The sequence below is a fragment of the Mesoplodon bidens genome (assembly GCF_964165515.1).
Source record: "Mesoplodon bidens genome assembly, chromosome: 4".
Taxonomy (NCBI): domain Eukaryota; kingdom Metazoa; phylum Chordata; class Mammalia; order Artiodactyla; family Ziphiidae; genus Mesoplodon; species Mesoplodon bidens.
The window spans coordinates 116,039,653-116,054,743 of record NC_138160.1 but is presented as its reverse complement, the minus strand read 5'-3'; the positions used below and the strand labels follow the sequence as shown (position 1 = coordinate 116,054,743).

The 15,091-nt window shown below is 38.2% G+C and overlaps 1 protein-coding gene across 16 annotated transcripts in view; it reads right to left on the bottom strand.

Annotated features, from left to right (window-relative positions):
- LOC308616704 (uncharacterized protein) overlaps positions 1-15,091 on the bottom strand; it is a 469,470-nt gene that overhangs the window by 282,486 nt on the left and 171,893 nt on the right. The window contains exon 14 of one of the 16 annotated variants that reach the window (XM_081233057.1): positions 4,918-5,130. The exons of the other annotated variants lie outside the window; for them this stretch is intronic. The gene's annotated coding sequence lies outside the window, so the exon portion shown is untranslated. Of the gene's footprint in view, positions 1-4,917; positions 5,131-15,091 lie in introns of those variants that run through there. 16 annotated transcript variants of the gene reach the window in all.

The following is a 15,091-nucleotide window of genomic DNA, read 5'->3' as shown; positions in this document are numbered from 1 at the left end:
ATCCACTCAAGGTTCATACGTTACTCTATACTTTCATTGTTTTTCTACTTTCTGATCCAGGATCCACTTAAAGTTCATATACTTTACTGTTTTGGCTCTTTAGTCTTTTTAAATCTAGACAAGTCTGAATGTTTTTGTGTATTAACTGTTTTTTTACACCATTAACTTTTGAAAAGACTCCAGACCAGTTAGTCTGTAGAATAAACCAGATTCTAAATATGCCTATTATTTTCCTCATTTTAGATTTAAGTTTCTCAACAGCTGCAGAATACACATTCTTTTCAAGTACACATGGAACATTTGCCAAGGTAAGTCATATGTGGGGGCCATAAAACGACTCTCGAGAATGTCAAAGGATTGAAATCTTACCCAGGATGTCCTCTGACCACACTGGTATTAAATTAGAAATTAATATCAAAAAGATATTTTAAAATTTCTCAAATATTTGAAAATTAAGCAATACACCTAAACAATCCATAGGTCAAAGACAAAATTCTAAGATAAAATAGAAAATAAACTGAATAACATTGAAAACACATCTCAAAATTTGTGGGATACAGCTAAGCACTGCTTAAAGGGAAATTTGTAACTTTGAATAGTTATGTTAGAAAATAAGAAAGGTCTTAGGTCAGTAACCTAAGGTAAAGTCAAACCCAAAGTAACCAGAAAGGATGAAATAATAAATATGCATAGAAACTGATAAAACTGAAAGAGAGAAAATTAATAGTTAAAAATTACTTGAAAAAAAAATAAAATTGATAAACATTTACTAAGACTGATCAAGAAAAAAAGAGAACACAAATTACCAAGATTATTAATAAGAAGTGTTATATATCACTGAAAAATCTACCGATGTTAAAAGGATGAGAATATTATAACTTTATGACAATAAATTTGACCACTTAGATGAAATGGACAAATCTCTCAAAAAATGCAACTTACCAAAACTGACCTAAGATTTAGATTAAATATTTTTAGCAAATATACTACCTAGATGCTGTTTTATACATCTCAGTTTATTACTTCAGGAGGCACATAATGTTAGCTTATTTCATTTTTAGAGATGCCAGGTTTGATTACTTGGTTAAGGTGTGAAACATCAGATATGTCCATTATAAAAGTATATTTTTCCTTTTACCCCAAATTACTTCTGGGATGTACTTTTAGACCACATAAATATCCTATCCTTCAACAATCTCTAACCCAATAGTTTCAGCATTCACTGATCATCCTAGTTTGAATAACTAATAATTAATTGATAACTAATAATTTATTACATTGGAGTGAAAACACTTATTTCCTAATAGTGTTATCCCACCTACATTTATTAGCTAGCATTCTTTTATAAAAAGAGCTTTTCTTCTCTCTCAGTCTCTCTTTATATCTCTCTCTTTCTCTCTTCTCAACATGAGGAACTCATGAATTCAGTTTACTCAACACGTTACAATCAATTATCATCATTCTTTTTGATGTGTTACTTGTCTCAAGCCAGCTTTTGTACTTTTCTTTGTAATGAACCTATTAGTCTTTGTGCACTTACTTGCTTTTTGATATGAGACTTTTCAGTTTTACCTTGTAAATTCCCTGCTCTGGGCCTGGAAATACCCATTTCTCTAGGAAACACTTTAGTGGTGACTGGTATTTAGAAATCCAGATCTAGGTGCCAGCTGTACACACTGCTACTGAAGCAGATTCACTTAAATTCCTTTCAACAAACAGAACTAGGAAGTGTACACATTTGTCCGTTATCTATCAAAATATATACTATATTATACTATACTATACTATAATACAATACATTTTGTTGGCCAAAAAGTTCATTCATTTCTAAGATGTTACTGAAAAACCTGAATGAACTTTTTGGCCAACCCAAAAATATAAATAATGAGCTCATATTGATATCTCTTATTGAAATCCAACACTATATTATTTGTCCTCACTTATGAAAGTAAAAACTCTGTTTCCCCAAAACATCAATACATTTACTCAATTGCTTTATCCTATTATACACACAAAATAATTTCAGAATTACACCACCAAATACTACCATCAAGAACAAAGCTGCTAAGCAAATGTCAACAGTTCTTTGTATCGATAGTTCTTTTTTACTTTACAATACATTCTGTTTAGGGTATACAGTCAAAGTCTTGTGTTCAGGTTACTTAATTCTTTTCTCTGTGTGACTGTTATCAGTTTGACAAAGTAGGTTATTTCTCACTTATTCAAATCTAATGTCTGCCTTTTCATGTTTTGTTAGATTTTTTAATATTTACAATATTCACATGTTCAAAATTAAAACCACATAAAAATGGTCTACCAGGAGAAATCTCACATTCAGCCCTATACTCTCTCCACACCATCCCAACATACCCTGTAAGTAAATATTTTCATTGATATCTGGTTGATATACCCTGTTTCATTTTGGAAGAATGAAAAATTTCCCCTTCTTTCTTACATGACAGGTAGCCTATGATATGCACTCCATTATATCCTGGATTCATAGACAGCTTCCTTATTCTTCCTCTTTGGCTATATCGTATACCATTGTCTGGAGCACTGTATTTAATTCGATTACTTTCCTTTGAGTGGTCATTTAGATTAACTGGAATGTTTTGCTATTACAACTCATTCCTGAATGCAAACCTTACATATATACTGTTTCATATTTGTGGAGGTGTTTCTTCAGGACAAATTTCCAGAGCTGGGATTTCTAGTTCAAAAGGTAAATGCATATATAATTTTGTTAAATATCATCAAACCCCCTCTAGAGGGGTTGTTGTCATTTTGCATTCCCACAAGAAATGTATGAAAGTATCTGAATTTCCACAGCCTTGACAAATGTGTTATCTAGATTTTGAAATGTTCTACCATTCTGATAGATGAGAAATGGTCCCTCAATAAAGTTCTAATTTGCATTTTATTATGAGTAATGTTGAATATCTTTTCTTGTATTTAAGGGCCATTTTATATTTTTCGTGAACTGTTTGGGGGTTTTTGTCCACTTTGTATCATATTTTGTGATTTTTTATTGATTTTTAAGAATTCTTTATTATTAGAGAAATCAGCCCTTTGACCATAAAACTTTTGATTTTTTATTTGTCTTTTGACTTTGCATGTGGTATTTTGCCATGTAAAAATTTATTATTTATTTATTATTTATTAATTAATGGATATTATCAATCTTTTCTTTTATTGTTTCTAGATTTGGGATTATAGTTTAAAAGTTTCTTCATGCCCAGTTCAAGAGATAAATCACCCTTGTTTTCTTCTATTATTATATGGATTCATATTTTACATTTAGATCTCTGATCCATTTGGAATTTGTTTTGGCAATTGGTATGAGATATAGGCTATTTTTTTTTCCAAATGACAATTCAGTTGTCCCCAAACCATTTATTTTAGAAGTCCATATTTTCCAAAACAGAGGGAATTTGAGAATTAGTTTTATGAGTGATGGATGAGCTGAGAAGTCAAACAGGGGGCAATGAAACAGCTCAGAGATTGGTAACCACAGGAAACCATCATCAGCTCTGGGTTAAAGCATCAGAGGGAAAAGAAAATGTTCCTGAAACCCAGGGTTTAGGGCCACCAAGCAAACACAGAAACCATAGCAGTCTGTCCAATGAGACCTGAAGCCTTCCAAGAGCTGCACTTGCTGCCTAAGCATAGAGACAAGCATAGAAATGTCCCTTTACTCCTGCCCTCAAATCTCCCACCAATGATTCTGATTGGCCACACCCAGATGGAAGCCAGCTAATGGGAGCCTAAGAAATGCATCCTGCAGAGATCAAATCCCTTGCAAAATAAAACGGAGATGGAAAAGGGGGAAGACTGCTCTGAGGACAAAGTGCCAGCATAATACTCAGTGAAAAATATAAGAATTCTTTATCTTTTCATTAAAATAAATTCCCAGAAGATATTATGTAATTTATTAACATTCCAGCAATATGTAAAGTAAATAAATGTAAAGGCATACATGGGTTTGAAGACAGACTGTAATACAATCTTCTTAGTTCGAACTATCGCTCCTGAAATTAATCTGAATCAGTGAGATTTTTATTATGTATAATTGGCCCTCCATATCCTCGGGTACCACAATCGCAGATTCAACCAACCAAGGATAGAAAATACTCAACAGAAAAATTCCAGAAAGATCCAAAAAGCAAAACATGAATTTGTTGCATGCAGGTAACTATTTACAAGGATTTATATTGTACTTACAACTATTAACCTAGCATTTACATTGTATTAGGTATTATAAGTAATCTGGAGATGATGTAAAGTACATGGGAAGATTTACGTAAATTATATGCAAATACTATGCCATTTCATATGAGGGACTTGAGCATATGTGGATTTTGGTAACCCTGGGAGTTCTAGAACAAATCCCCTATGGATACCAAGGGACAACTGTATATGTTTTGGATAAAGAAGGATTGGGAAAATCAAGAGTGTAGGGATGGAACTAGAAAGATTTAAAAAATAGAATTAGCTCTGCAGAAATCAGAAGCATCCAAGAAACTGAAGATGAGATAAAAAAGTAATAACTGGAAACAACTGAATAAAAAAAGATTTACTTTTCATTTTAAAAGAATTAAAACTGAATTTAAAAAAGAAAAATTATAAGCCATATACAATGAATGCAGGAGTTCAGATACTCAGAGGCAAGAACTTCTTTTTAATCATTTAAAATTTCTCTAGGTGCTGCATTTTAATGTAATGTTTTTAGAAATATGAACTTTAATAAATCTAATGATCTATTTTATACCTCAAGAAACCCATTACACTATTTATACACCTAATCTAGCAAAATCCAAATATAACCCCAGTTTTGAAGGTTTGTTAGTTGCCATAAAAGAAATACTTTGGTTTTTTTGAAGGAATGATTTATTCTCAGAATTAGTCCAATGAGATAAGATCACTTTCTTGTAAGGAAACCAGCAATGTATCTCTGTTCAATAGAAAATCAAGGGCTCAAAATCAAACGCTTTGCTGACTTGTGATTCAGGTACTCAAGAAAGAATCCTCCAGCTGTAGGATTCTCTGGGCCTCTCAATGTTCCACTTGTTTCTTCTCCTTTTTCTCCTCTTCTTTCCTCCCTTCTCCTACTTGCCTGTGTCCTCCTCTGCACTGAGTAGCATCACCATTTGGGGGAAGGAGAATCAAAAGGGTAAATAAGTCAGCTCAAGCAAAAACATTCTGGTGCATAGGAGGATGAAATAAATAATAGTACATGAGGCACCATTAGTCATCATGGTTCTGCACACTCTATCTCCAATAAAACCATCTTAATCAAACACCCTTGGATAATTGGTCCCAATGACTAATACATGCCCACTGATCCAGAGCCTGAGGAGCGTGAGTGACAAACAATAAACCTGCTTAGGATAATGTGATTGATTGTAATTCCATTTAAGATAAATGTAACAAATGGTGATGCGCCACCTAGTTAACCATGCAGCACAACTGTAATTGTTAAGGTTGTTCATTTCATTACGCTGTGTCCTTTCTCAAGAAAACAAAAAACCAAAAAAACTTCCTACTCTTAGGATGAGGAATTGTTGCCCTTCATCTGATTGCATGGTTTCCCCTGGCTACTTGGCTTTTTATTTCACTCTGGCTTCTAGAAGACCTGGAGCCTGTCTATAGCCTGTGAATAGGACTTAGAGAGATATCTGCATGTTAGCTTAAATCAAGCAGTTTATGTCCTATCCTTATTATGCCCTACTGTTTCTCGACTATCTCTAATTTTGATTCGTGATTTATTTATCCCTGTAAATCATCTGTTGCAGGCTCTCTAGAAACAGATCAGAGATAGCGTTTGGGGTCCAAGATGTTTATTTGTAATAAATACTTGTGATGAGACGAAGGAGGAAGTAGCACTGGGCAGAGGGAAAATGCAGGCCTGATCAAACCTTTGCCAGCCTAGCAGGGCTCTGTGAAGTGGTGAAGTGGGTACAGTCCTGTGCCAACCCATAATGGCTAGTATACTCCCCCCCAGTCAGTCACCAGAAATAGGTCCCCTCCGCCCCCCACAAGGACGGGAGCTCAGGCAAGGTGGGCCTCTAGAGCTGAGGGAGACTCTGATGGAGCTGAAATGTGGAGACTGCTGATTCTAACACCCTCAGCTGGCAGCAACTCCTTCCTTGGGGAAGCTGCCATCCTCACCTTTTTCTACTCCAATCCCCTACTGCACACAGGATGGAAGAGAAGCTTCTCCAGGGGTCTGGGGTGCCTCTCCTCTTAAAAGAATCTTAGAAGAGAGATATTAATGCGATAACTACAGTGCCTGAAGTAGAAGTGGGTCTCAGAGTCCCAAGAGATACTCATTATTTTCTCCTTCCACTATCCTTTTTAGATTCTATTAACCATCAACCACCACCTCTGCTCACCTATTAATGTGCTTCAGACCTTCAGCCATAAAGACCTGAACCTACGGTCACCATGCCCTTTGGCTGGGGTCACTGTACCAGCTCACTTACAGCCACACTAGGCAAGGGAGTACTAATATAGGTTCAAGTGGACCAGTTCAGTTCCACCCATACTCCTCCCTTCCTCCTTTGTGTAATACCAGCCCTATCTCCTCCAAATTATCAGTCAATTACCCCACCAAGATCGGGACTCCTCTTCTTGCTTTTGGTCCCTAAACAGAAGGAAGTCAAAGTGTCCAGGTGAAAACTAAAGCTTATAATTCAATGGGGTTCTTTCTGTGTGCCCTTGAGAAAGTGTGCTCCCTTTGGGAAGCAGGAGCTCTAACCCAGCAGAACCCAGAATTGTGGGGAAAAGAAACACAATGACCCTCAGTAGCTCACTGAGAGTGATGGTAAATGGGGTCACTACTGCTTCCACCCCTTGATTCCTGTGTTCATGTATTCTTCCTACTGGACACAACACCATATAAAGGTCATTAATTCAAAGCATTCTAAAACATGGCATCTCACTCCTGTAGAGCATTGCCTCTGAGCTTCCAATGATCTATCAGGCTAGGAGTTTATGAGTGGAGTAGAATGTGATATGGCCAGTGAATCTCACAGTCAGACCCATTCATGAACCTCCTTTGCTAAAAAGGGGGGTCCTTTGGTCTGAGGCTATGTTACACAGGATCCCATGCCAATGAATCAAACTCCCTATAAGCCCTTGGACAGTAGTGCTGGGTGAGACCATATGGACAGGAAAGGCAAACTCATACCCAAAATACATGTCCATTCCTGTGAGACGTGAAAATAAACAACGAATCCTTCCAGAATAAAATGAGTTCAACATAGTCTAGTTGCCAGCTATAGGATCATTGGTCTTCTTGATTAATGGTGTCATTTTAATATTATTCCCTGTTGTTGGCATACTGGATATTAAGCAATAGCCATAGCTAGACAAGCCTTGGTAAATGGGAGTCCAGGCTGCTGAGGCCTTGCATATCCTTTGTTACCATCATTTATGTGTCCATTGTGTCAGCACTGAGATGGCTGATGACAGAGGCTGACTGCTATCAGCTGGACAGGTCATTTTGTTTACTTGGTTGTTTAGTATCACTGCCATGGTAAATACTATCTGGTGGACATCAACATGTGGTACGATGATCTTCACAATTCATACTCACTCTCATACATCCATTCATACCCCTCTAACCCAGACTTTCTTGTCATCAATCTTCCATTCTTTCTCCTTCCAGGCCCCTGATCAGCTGGCCAAGCCACTCCTTACTGTCCATGAGTTTGCATACATTTAACCTCAGGTTAGTTCTCTTTCCACGCAAAAGGGGTAAACAGGTCCACCAATCCTCTGTGCACTGAGAGGACTTCCCTTATCTTTTAAGGCCATCTTTGAATGAGATTCTGGTGTAGCTACCATTTTTGACTTATACCCATATACGAAGCCAACTCATCTGTATACTGAATTCAGGTTTTCTCCTCTTCTTTCAACGGGTATATTAAATTCTCCATATAGCCATTGGTATAAGCTGAGGAAGGATCACTTGTGCCACACTGGTGGATGCCATGGGGATCTGAGCTACTGCTCATGCTCATGTATTTTGCTTGTGTCTTCTGGTCCTGATATTACTCAGTCCTAGATAGACCACTTTCATTTTTCAATGAATTGTTCCTGGGTCCATCTGACCTTATGATTTGTGGATCTGATAGGACACAGTTCATGATGGACAGTTCTGGACATAAAGTCAATTAGTTTGGCCATGATCCAAACTAATGGATCCAAATGACACATCACTGCCAGGACCCAGTAGCATGCCAGAGGTTGTTTTTCAAATGGTATAAAATTTTCCACTGCAAATGGCAAGGCCATGCTCCAGAACCCGAAAGGTTTACGTTATGATTCTCTCACTGGGGCTTAACACAAACTATATATGACATATTTTCCCATCAATGATAACACCTAATAATATTTGGTCTGCCAGAGTGTGTGGCCCAAGAGTGGGGCTACTTGCACTACAACCTGGTCCTACTGTAGACTTTTCCTGCTCTGGGATGCACTCAAAGCTGGAAATGTTTCATGCATCCTGGAATATACTGTGTTAGCAAAAAAGTCCCTTCGGTTTTTAAGTAAAAATAAAAGACACATTTTTCATTTTCACCAAGAACTTTATTGAATGATGTATTCATCCTTTTGTTCCACTACCTTCTGACATTTTCCAGGCAACTTCATAATTCCGTCTTCCTAAAACTTTTTATCTTTTAGAGCAGAGGACTATTCCAGGTGCCTTTTACAGTCTTCCAGGGAATTGAAATTTTTTCCATTAGGAGAATTTCGAAAAGACCTAAATATATGGAAATCTGAAGGTGCAATGTCTGGTGAATATGGTGGATGAATCACAACTTCCCAGCCAAGCTATAACAGTTTTTGCCTGGTCATCAAAGAAACATGCAGTCTTGCGTAATCCTGATGGAAGATTATGTATTTTCTATCGACTAATTCTGGACGCTCTTCATCGAGTGCTGCTTTCAGGTGATCGAATTGGAGGCAGTACTTGTTGGAATTAATTGTCACGTTTTCTGGAAGGAGGACTCCCTTCCAATCCCACCACATACACAACATCATCCTACAAGCAACTCTATGCCAATAAAATGGACAACCTGGAAGAAATGGACAAATTCTTAGAAATGCACAACCTGTGAGACTGAACCAGGAAGAAATAGAAAATATGAACAGACCAATCACGAGCACTGAAATTGAAACTGTGATTAAAAATCTTCCAACAAACAAAAGCCCAGGACCAGATGGCCTCACAGGCGAATTCTATCAAACATTTAGAGAAGAGCTAACACCTATCCTTCTCAAACTCTTCCAAAATATAGCAGAGGGAGGAACACTCCCAAACTCATTCTATGAGGCCACCATCACCCTGATACCAAAAGCAGACAAAGATGTCACAAAGAAAGAAAACTACAGGCCAATATCACTGATGAACATAGATGCAAAAATGCTCAAGAAAATACTAGCAAACAGTATCCAACAGCACATTAAAAGGGTCATACAACATGATCAAGTGGGGTTTATTCCAGGAATGCAAGGATTCTTCAATATATGCAAATCAATCAACGTGATACACCATATTAACAAATTGAAGGAGGAAAACCATATGATCATCTCAATAGATGCAGAGAAAGCTTTTGACAAAATTCAACACCCATTTATGATAAAAAAAAAAACCTGCAGAAAGCAGGCATAGAGGGAACTTTCCTCAACATAATAAAGGCCATATATGACAAACTCACAGCCAACATCATCCTCAATGGTGAAAAACTGAAACCATTTCCACTAAGATCAGGAACAAGACAAGGTTGCCCACTCTCACCACTCTTATTCAACATAGTTTTGGAAGTTTTAGCCACAGCAATCAGAGAAGAAAAAGAAATAAAAGGAATCCAAATCAGAAAAGAAGAAGTAAAGCTGTCACTGTTTGCAGATGACATGATACTATACATAGAGAATCCTAAAGATGCTACCAGAAAACTACTAGAGCTCATCAATGAATTTGGTAAAGTTGCAGGATACAAAATTAATGCACAGAAATCTCTGGCATTCCTATACACTAATGATGAAAAATCTGAAGATGAAATTAAGAAAACACTCCCATTACCATTTACCATTTACACTCCCATTACTCCATTTACCACTGCAACAAGTAGAATAAAATATCTAGGAATAAACCTACCTAAGGAGACAAAAGACCTGTATGCAGAAAATTATAAGACACTGATGAAAGAAATTAAAGATGATACAAATAGATGGAGAGATGTACCATGTTCTTGGATTGGAAGAATCAACATTGTGAAAATGACTATACTACCCAAAGCAATCAGCAGATTCAATGCAATCCCTATCAAACTACCAATGGCATTTTTCACAGAACTAGAACCAAAAATTTCACAATTTTTATGGAAACACAAAAGACCCCAAATAGCCAAAGCAATCTTGAGAATGAAAAATGGAGCTGGAGGAATCAGGCTCCCTGACTTCAGACTATACTACAAAGCTACAGTAACAAAGACAGTATGGTCCTGGCACAAAAGCAGAAATATAGATCAATGGACCAGGACAGAAAGCCCAGAGATAAACTCACACACATATGGTCACCTTATCTTTCATAAAGGAGGCAAGAATACACAGTGGATAAAAGACAGCCTCTTCAATAAATGGTGCTGGGAAAACTGGACAGGTACATGTAAAAGTATGAAATTAGAACACTCCTTAACACCATACACAAAAATAAACTCAAAATGGATTAAAGACCTAAATGTAAGGCCAGACACTATCAAACTCTTAGAGGAAAACATAGGCAGAACACTCTATGACATAAGTCACAGCAAGATCCTTTTTGACTCACCTCCTAGAGAAATGGAAATAAAAACAAAAATAAACAAATGGGACCTAATGAAATGTAAAAGCTTTTGAACAGCAAAGGAAACCATAAACAAGACCAAAAGACAACCCTCAGAATGGGAGAAAATATTTGCAAATGAAGCAACTGACAAAGGATTAATCTCCAAAATACACAAGCAGCTCATGCAGATCAATATCAAAAAAACAAACAACCCAATCCAAAAATGGGCAGAAGACCTAAACAGACATTTCTCCAAAGAAGATATACACATTGCCAACAAACACATGAAAGAATGCTCAACATCGTTAATCATTAGAGAAATGCAAATCAAAACTACAATGAGATATCATCTCACACTGGTCAGAATGGCCATCATCAAAAAATCTAGAAATGATAAATGCTGGAGAAGGTGTGAAGAAAAGGGAGCCCTCTTGCACTGTTGGTGGGAATGTAAATTGGTACAGCCACTATGGAGAACAGTATGGAGGTTCCTTAAAAAACTACAAATAGAACTACCATATGACCCAGCTATCCCACTACTGGGCATATACCCTGAGAAAACCGTAATTCAAAGAGTCATGTACCAAAATGTTCATTGCAGCTCTATTTACAACACTCAGGAGATGGAAGCAACCTAACTGTCCATCATCGGATGAATGGATAAAGAAGATGTGGCATATATATACAATGGAATATTACTCAGCCATAAAAAGAAACAAAATTGAGTTATTTGTAATGAGGTGGATAGACCTAGAGCCTGTCATACAGAGTGAAGTAAGTCAGAAAGAGAAAAACAAATACCGTATGCTAACACATATATATGGAATCTAAGAAAAAAAAATGTCATGAAGAACCTAGGGGCAAGACGGGAATAAAGACACAGACCTACTAGAGAATGGACTTGAGGAAATGGGGAGGGGGAAGGGTAAGCTGGGACAAAGTGAGAGAGTGGCATGGATATATATACACTACCAAACGTAGAATAGATAGCTAGTGGGAAGCAGCCACATAGCACAGGGAGATCAGGTAGGTGGTTTGTGACCACCTAGAGGGGTGGGATAGGGAGGGTGGGAGGGTGTCGCAAGAGGGAAGAGATATGGGAACATATGTATATGTATAACTGATTCACTCTGTTATAAAGCAGAAACTAAAAACGTTATAGCAGAATCCTCAGATGTGGAACTTGGTGCCTCCAGAACCCAAAGTGGCTTACCCATCAATGTGCTTCTTTGTTTGGATAGAAGATCGCAAGACACAGTAATTTGTTTTTACTTGAGAAGGAATGTACCAGCATGCTCCTGATTCTGGGACCCCTAAATATGTTATATACATGGAAACCCATAAATCTTCACAGTTTTCATCTTCTACCTTCTGGAGTACATGTGTCTTACCAGGACCTCCAGCATGCTGACCACCTGTGGCTCATCTGAACCAGTAAACATAATGTCTCCAATCCAATAAATCAATATGATGTTATGCAGTATGCTTAGGGAGTCCAGATTACTTTGTTCTACGTTATGACAGAGAGCAGGAAAGTTAATATAAGTCCTCAAGCAAAACTATAAATATATACTGTTGTCTCTTCTATGTGAATATCTGATCCTCTTTCATGGTTTGGGATAGAAAATAATGTATTTTCCAAAACAATGGCAACATATCTGAGGCCTATTAATCTACCCCAATAAAGATACCACATCTAGTACAGAGGCTGTGATTGGGACTACTACTTGCTTGAACTCGCAGTAGCCTACAGTTGTCACCCTGGGACCATGGACTTCTTCAGGTGCTAGACTGACCAGTTAAATGGAGGTACCCTGAGGGCTAACACCTCTGTTTTTTAAATCCTAAGGTGTGCTATTAATCGTCACTATTTTTCTTCTCCAGGATGCCCTACTGCTTTTTACTTTGCTATCTGTGTAAGAGGTATGGGGGACAGCTTCAAGAGCCTTCCACTTGATTTTCTCTGCTGTGACAGTTCTTACCCCACATGACTACAGCCTAATGTGGAGGTTACATCTGCCAAGTATGCCAAACTCACTTAATATCCTGGGACCAGGGAAATGGCCATCAGGTGGGTTCATAGACCCAGTGCATCTCCTGTAAGCTCAGTGTTGGTCAGTACTCCACTTATCGCCTGGTCATTATATACCACCTCTCTAACAAGGGGGCCATGATGAGGCTTTGGGTCCCTGGGTGTCAATGTCAACTCAGACACTGCATCCAACAGATCTCAAAATGCCTGGGCATTCATTCCCATTTCTCTTTTCCCTCGTGCAAAGCTGTTCAGGTAAATGACCATAGGACCCTTTCAGGAAGGACTAGAGGAATCATGACCATGTAAAGATCCTAGGTGTTCTTTCTCATCTCTTTAATCAGTGGGTTCCAGGCCTGAAAACTGGATCAGATCCAGAAACTGGGTAAGGAATCTTGACCTTGTTTTTTTTTAAAATTATATTTTCTAAAGCAGTTTTAGGTTCGCAGCAAAACTGAGCAGAAAGTACCGTGTTCTTGCATATGCTCTGCCCCCCACACATGTACCGCCTCCCCAACCATCACCATGCCCCACTAGAGTGGTATATTTGCTATCACTGATGAACCTACACTGGCACATCATTATCACCCAAAGTCTACGGCTTACGTTAGGGGTCACTCTTGGTGTCATATATTCTATGCGTTTTGACAAATGTATAAAGACAAGTATCCACCATTACAGTATCATGAAGAATAGTTTTACTGCCCTAAAAATCGTCTGTGCTTTGGCTATTCATCCCTCCCTCCCTGCTAACCCCTGGAAATCACCGATCCTTTTACTGTCTATATAGCTTCGTGTTTTAAAGAAGATCATATTGTTAGAATCATATAGTACGTAGCCTTCTCAGACTGGCTCCTTTCACTAAGTAATACGCATTTAGGATCATGACTTTTTATTAAAGTAACACTCTCAGCCTACCAGTTATCCTTTCTTGATTGTTCTACAGGCACAAACTGAATAGTATCTTAGTCAGCTACCCATCTATTTTGTCCTTACAGGTACTGTTTTCTATTAACAATTTCTATAACTCTATAGGTTATACTCGACTGACCCTCCAGTCTTGCTGGCCATTACAATATTGCAACAGCCTGGCTTGGGATGTTTAAGTACACCTGACTCCATTGTTTCAGGGTTCTATTAAGCCCACTGCTATCAGCGAGCCAAGTTCTGTAACTATCCTACTACCAGCCTTGGTCTACAGAAAAGAACCACACTGAAAATTTTAGTGATACTGGTGCCTTTCTAACAAATGCATTTCTTATGCCCTTAGTAAAAGATGTGTCCTCTAGGCCCCATGAACATAATCATATCATGGGCTTTCTATCCAAACAACAGTTAAGGCATCCCCACATCTACAAGCTTCTTATTCCCTTCCTCCAACCTCTGACATGGAAATTCTGTCATTTCAACTTTGTGTATTGTGAGCCATTGCTTTTTTCATGTTTCCAGGGACCAGCCTAGTAGTAACTTCATGCCATCTCCTGGGATCCTTGCCAGAATGTTAAATCCTGTAATTCAAGAGTCAATAAACTCTTTACTATCCAATTTTTATTTCAGGCCCCCTTGATCAAGCACCCTCAGAATGCAGTCCCACACGTACTCCCCTGACCCCTTCCAGTATATGTTGGCTAGTTCTTGTACCTCCTTTGGAGCATCATCCCTTTCCTGCCTTATCTATCTCAGAACATCCTCTGCTATATTATGGGTCTCTACAATTAATGTCAACTCAGATCCTGTGTATAACTTAACCCTAGTTATAGGCCTTGTGAGCAATAGGGAAGGTGGTGTGAGTCCTGAGGCAGGCATATGGTACCCTCAGGGGTGAGGCCTATATATGCCTTCCAGTGTGAGATGGTGGGTACTTGCTCTTAACAGGGATGAGTGGGCCATGTCTGTAGTCTCAGAGGGTTCAGAGGTGTATGAGAAGTCACAATCTTCAAAGAAATCTATGCAGACATCTTTATCCCATCAGAGTCCTGGATTTTCCCAACCAAGGTGCTAACGTCAGCATGACAGACCTAATTTGGTTGGGCATTTTAATCATCTCTCAAACTCAGTCCTCTAAGTATTAACTGCTAGGCTCAGACCCTGACTTTCTCTACCCTCCCACTAGATTTGATAAGAGCTTCTTTGTATGCAACCAAGAGGTCCTCTGGCTTTTACACCTGGATTTCAATTGCCTATTATACACCCTCATCCACTCATTATCTTTTTTTTTAATT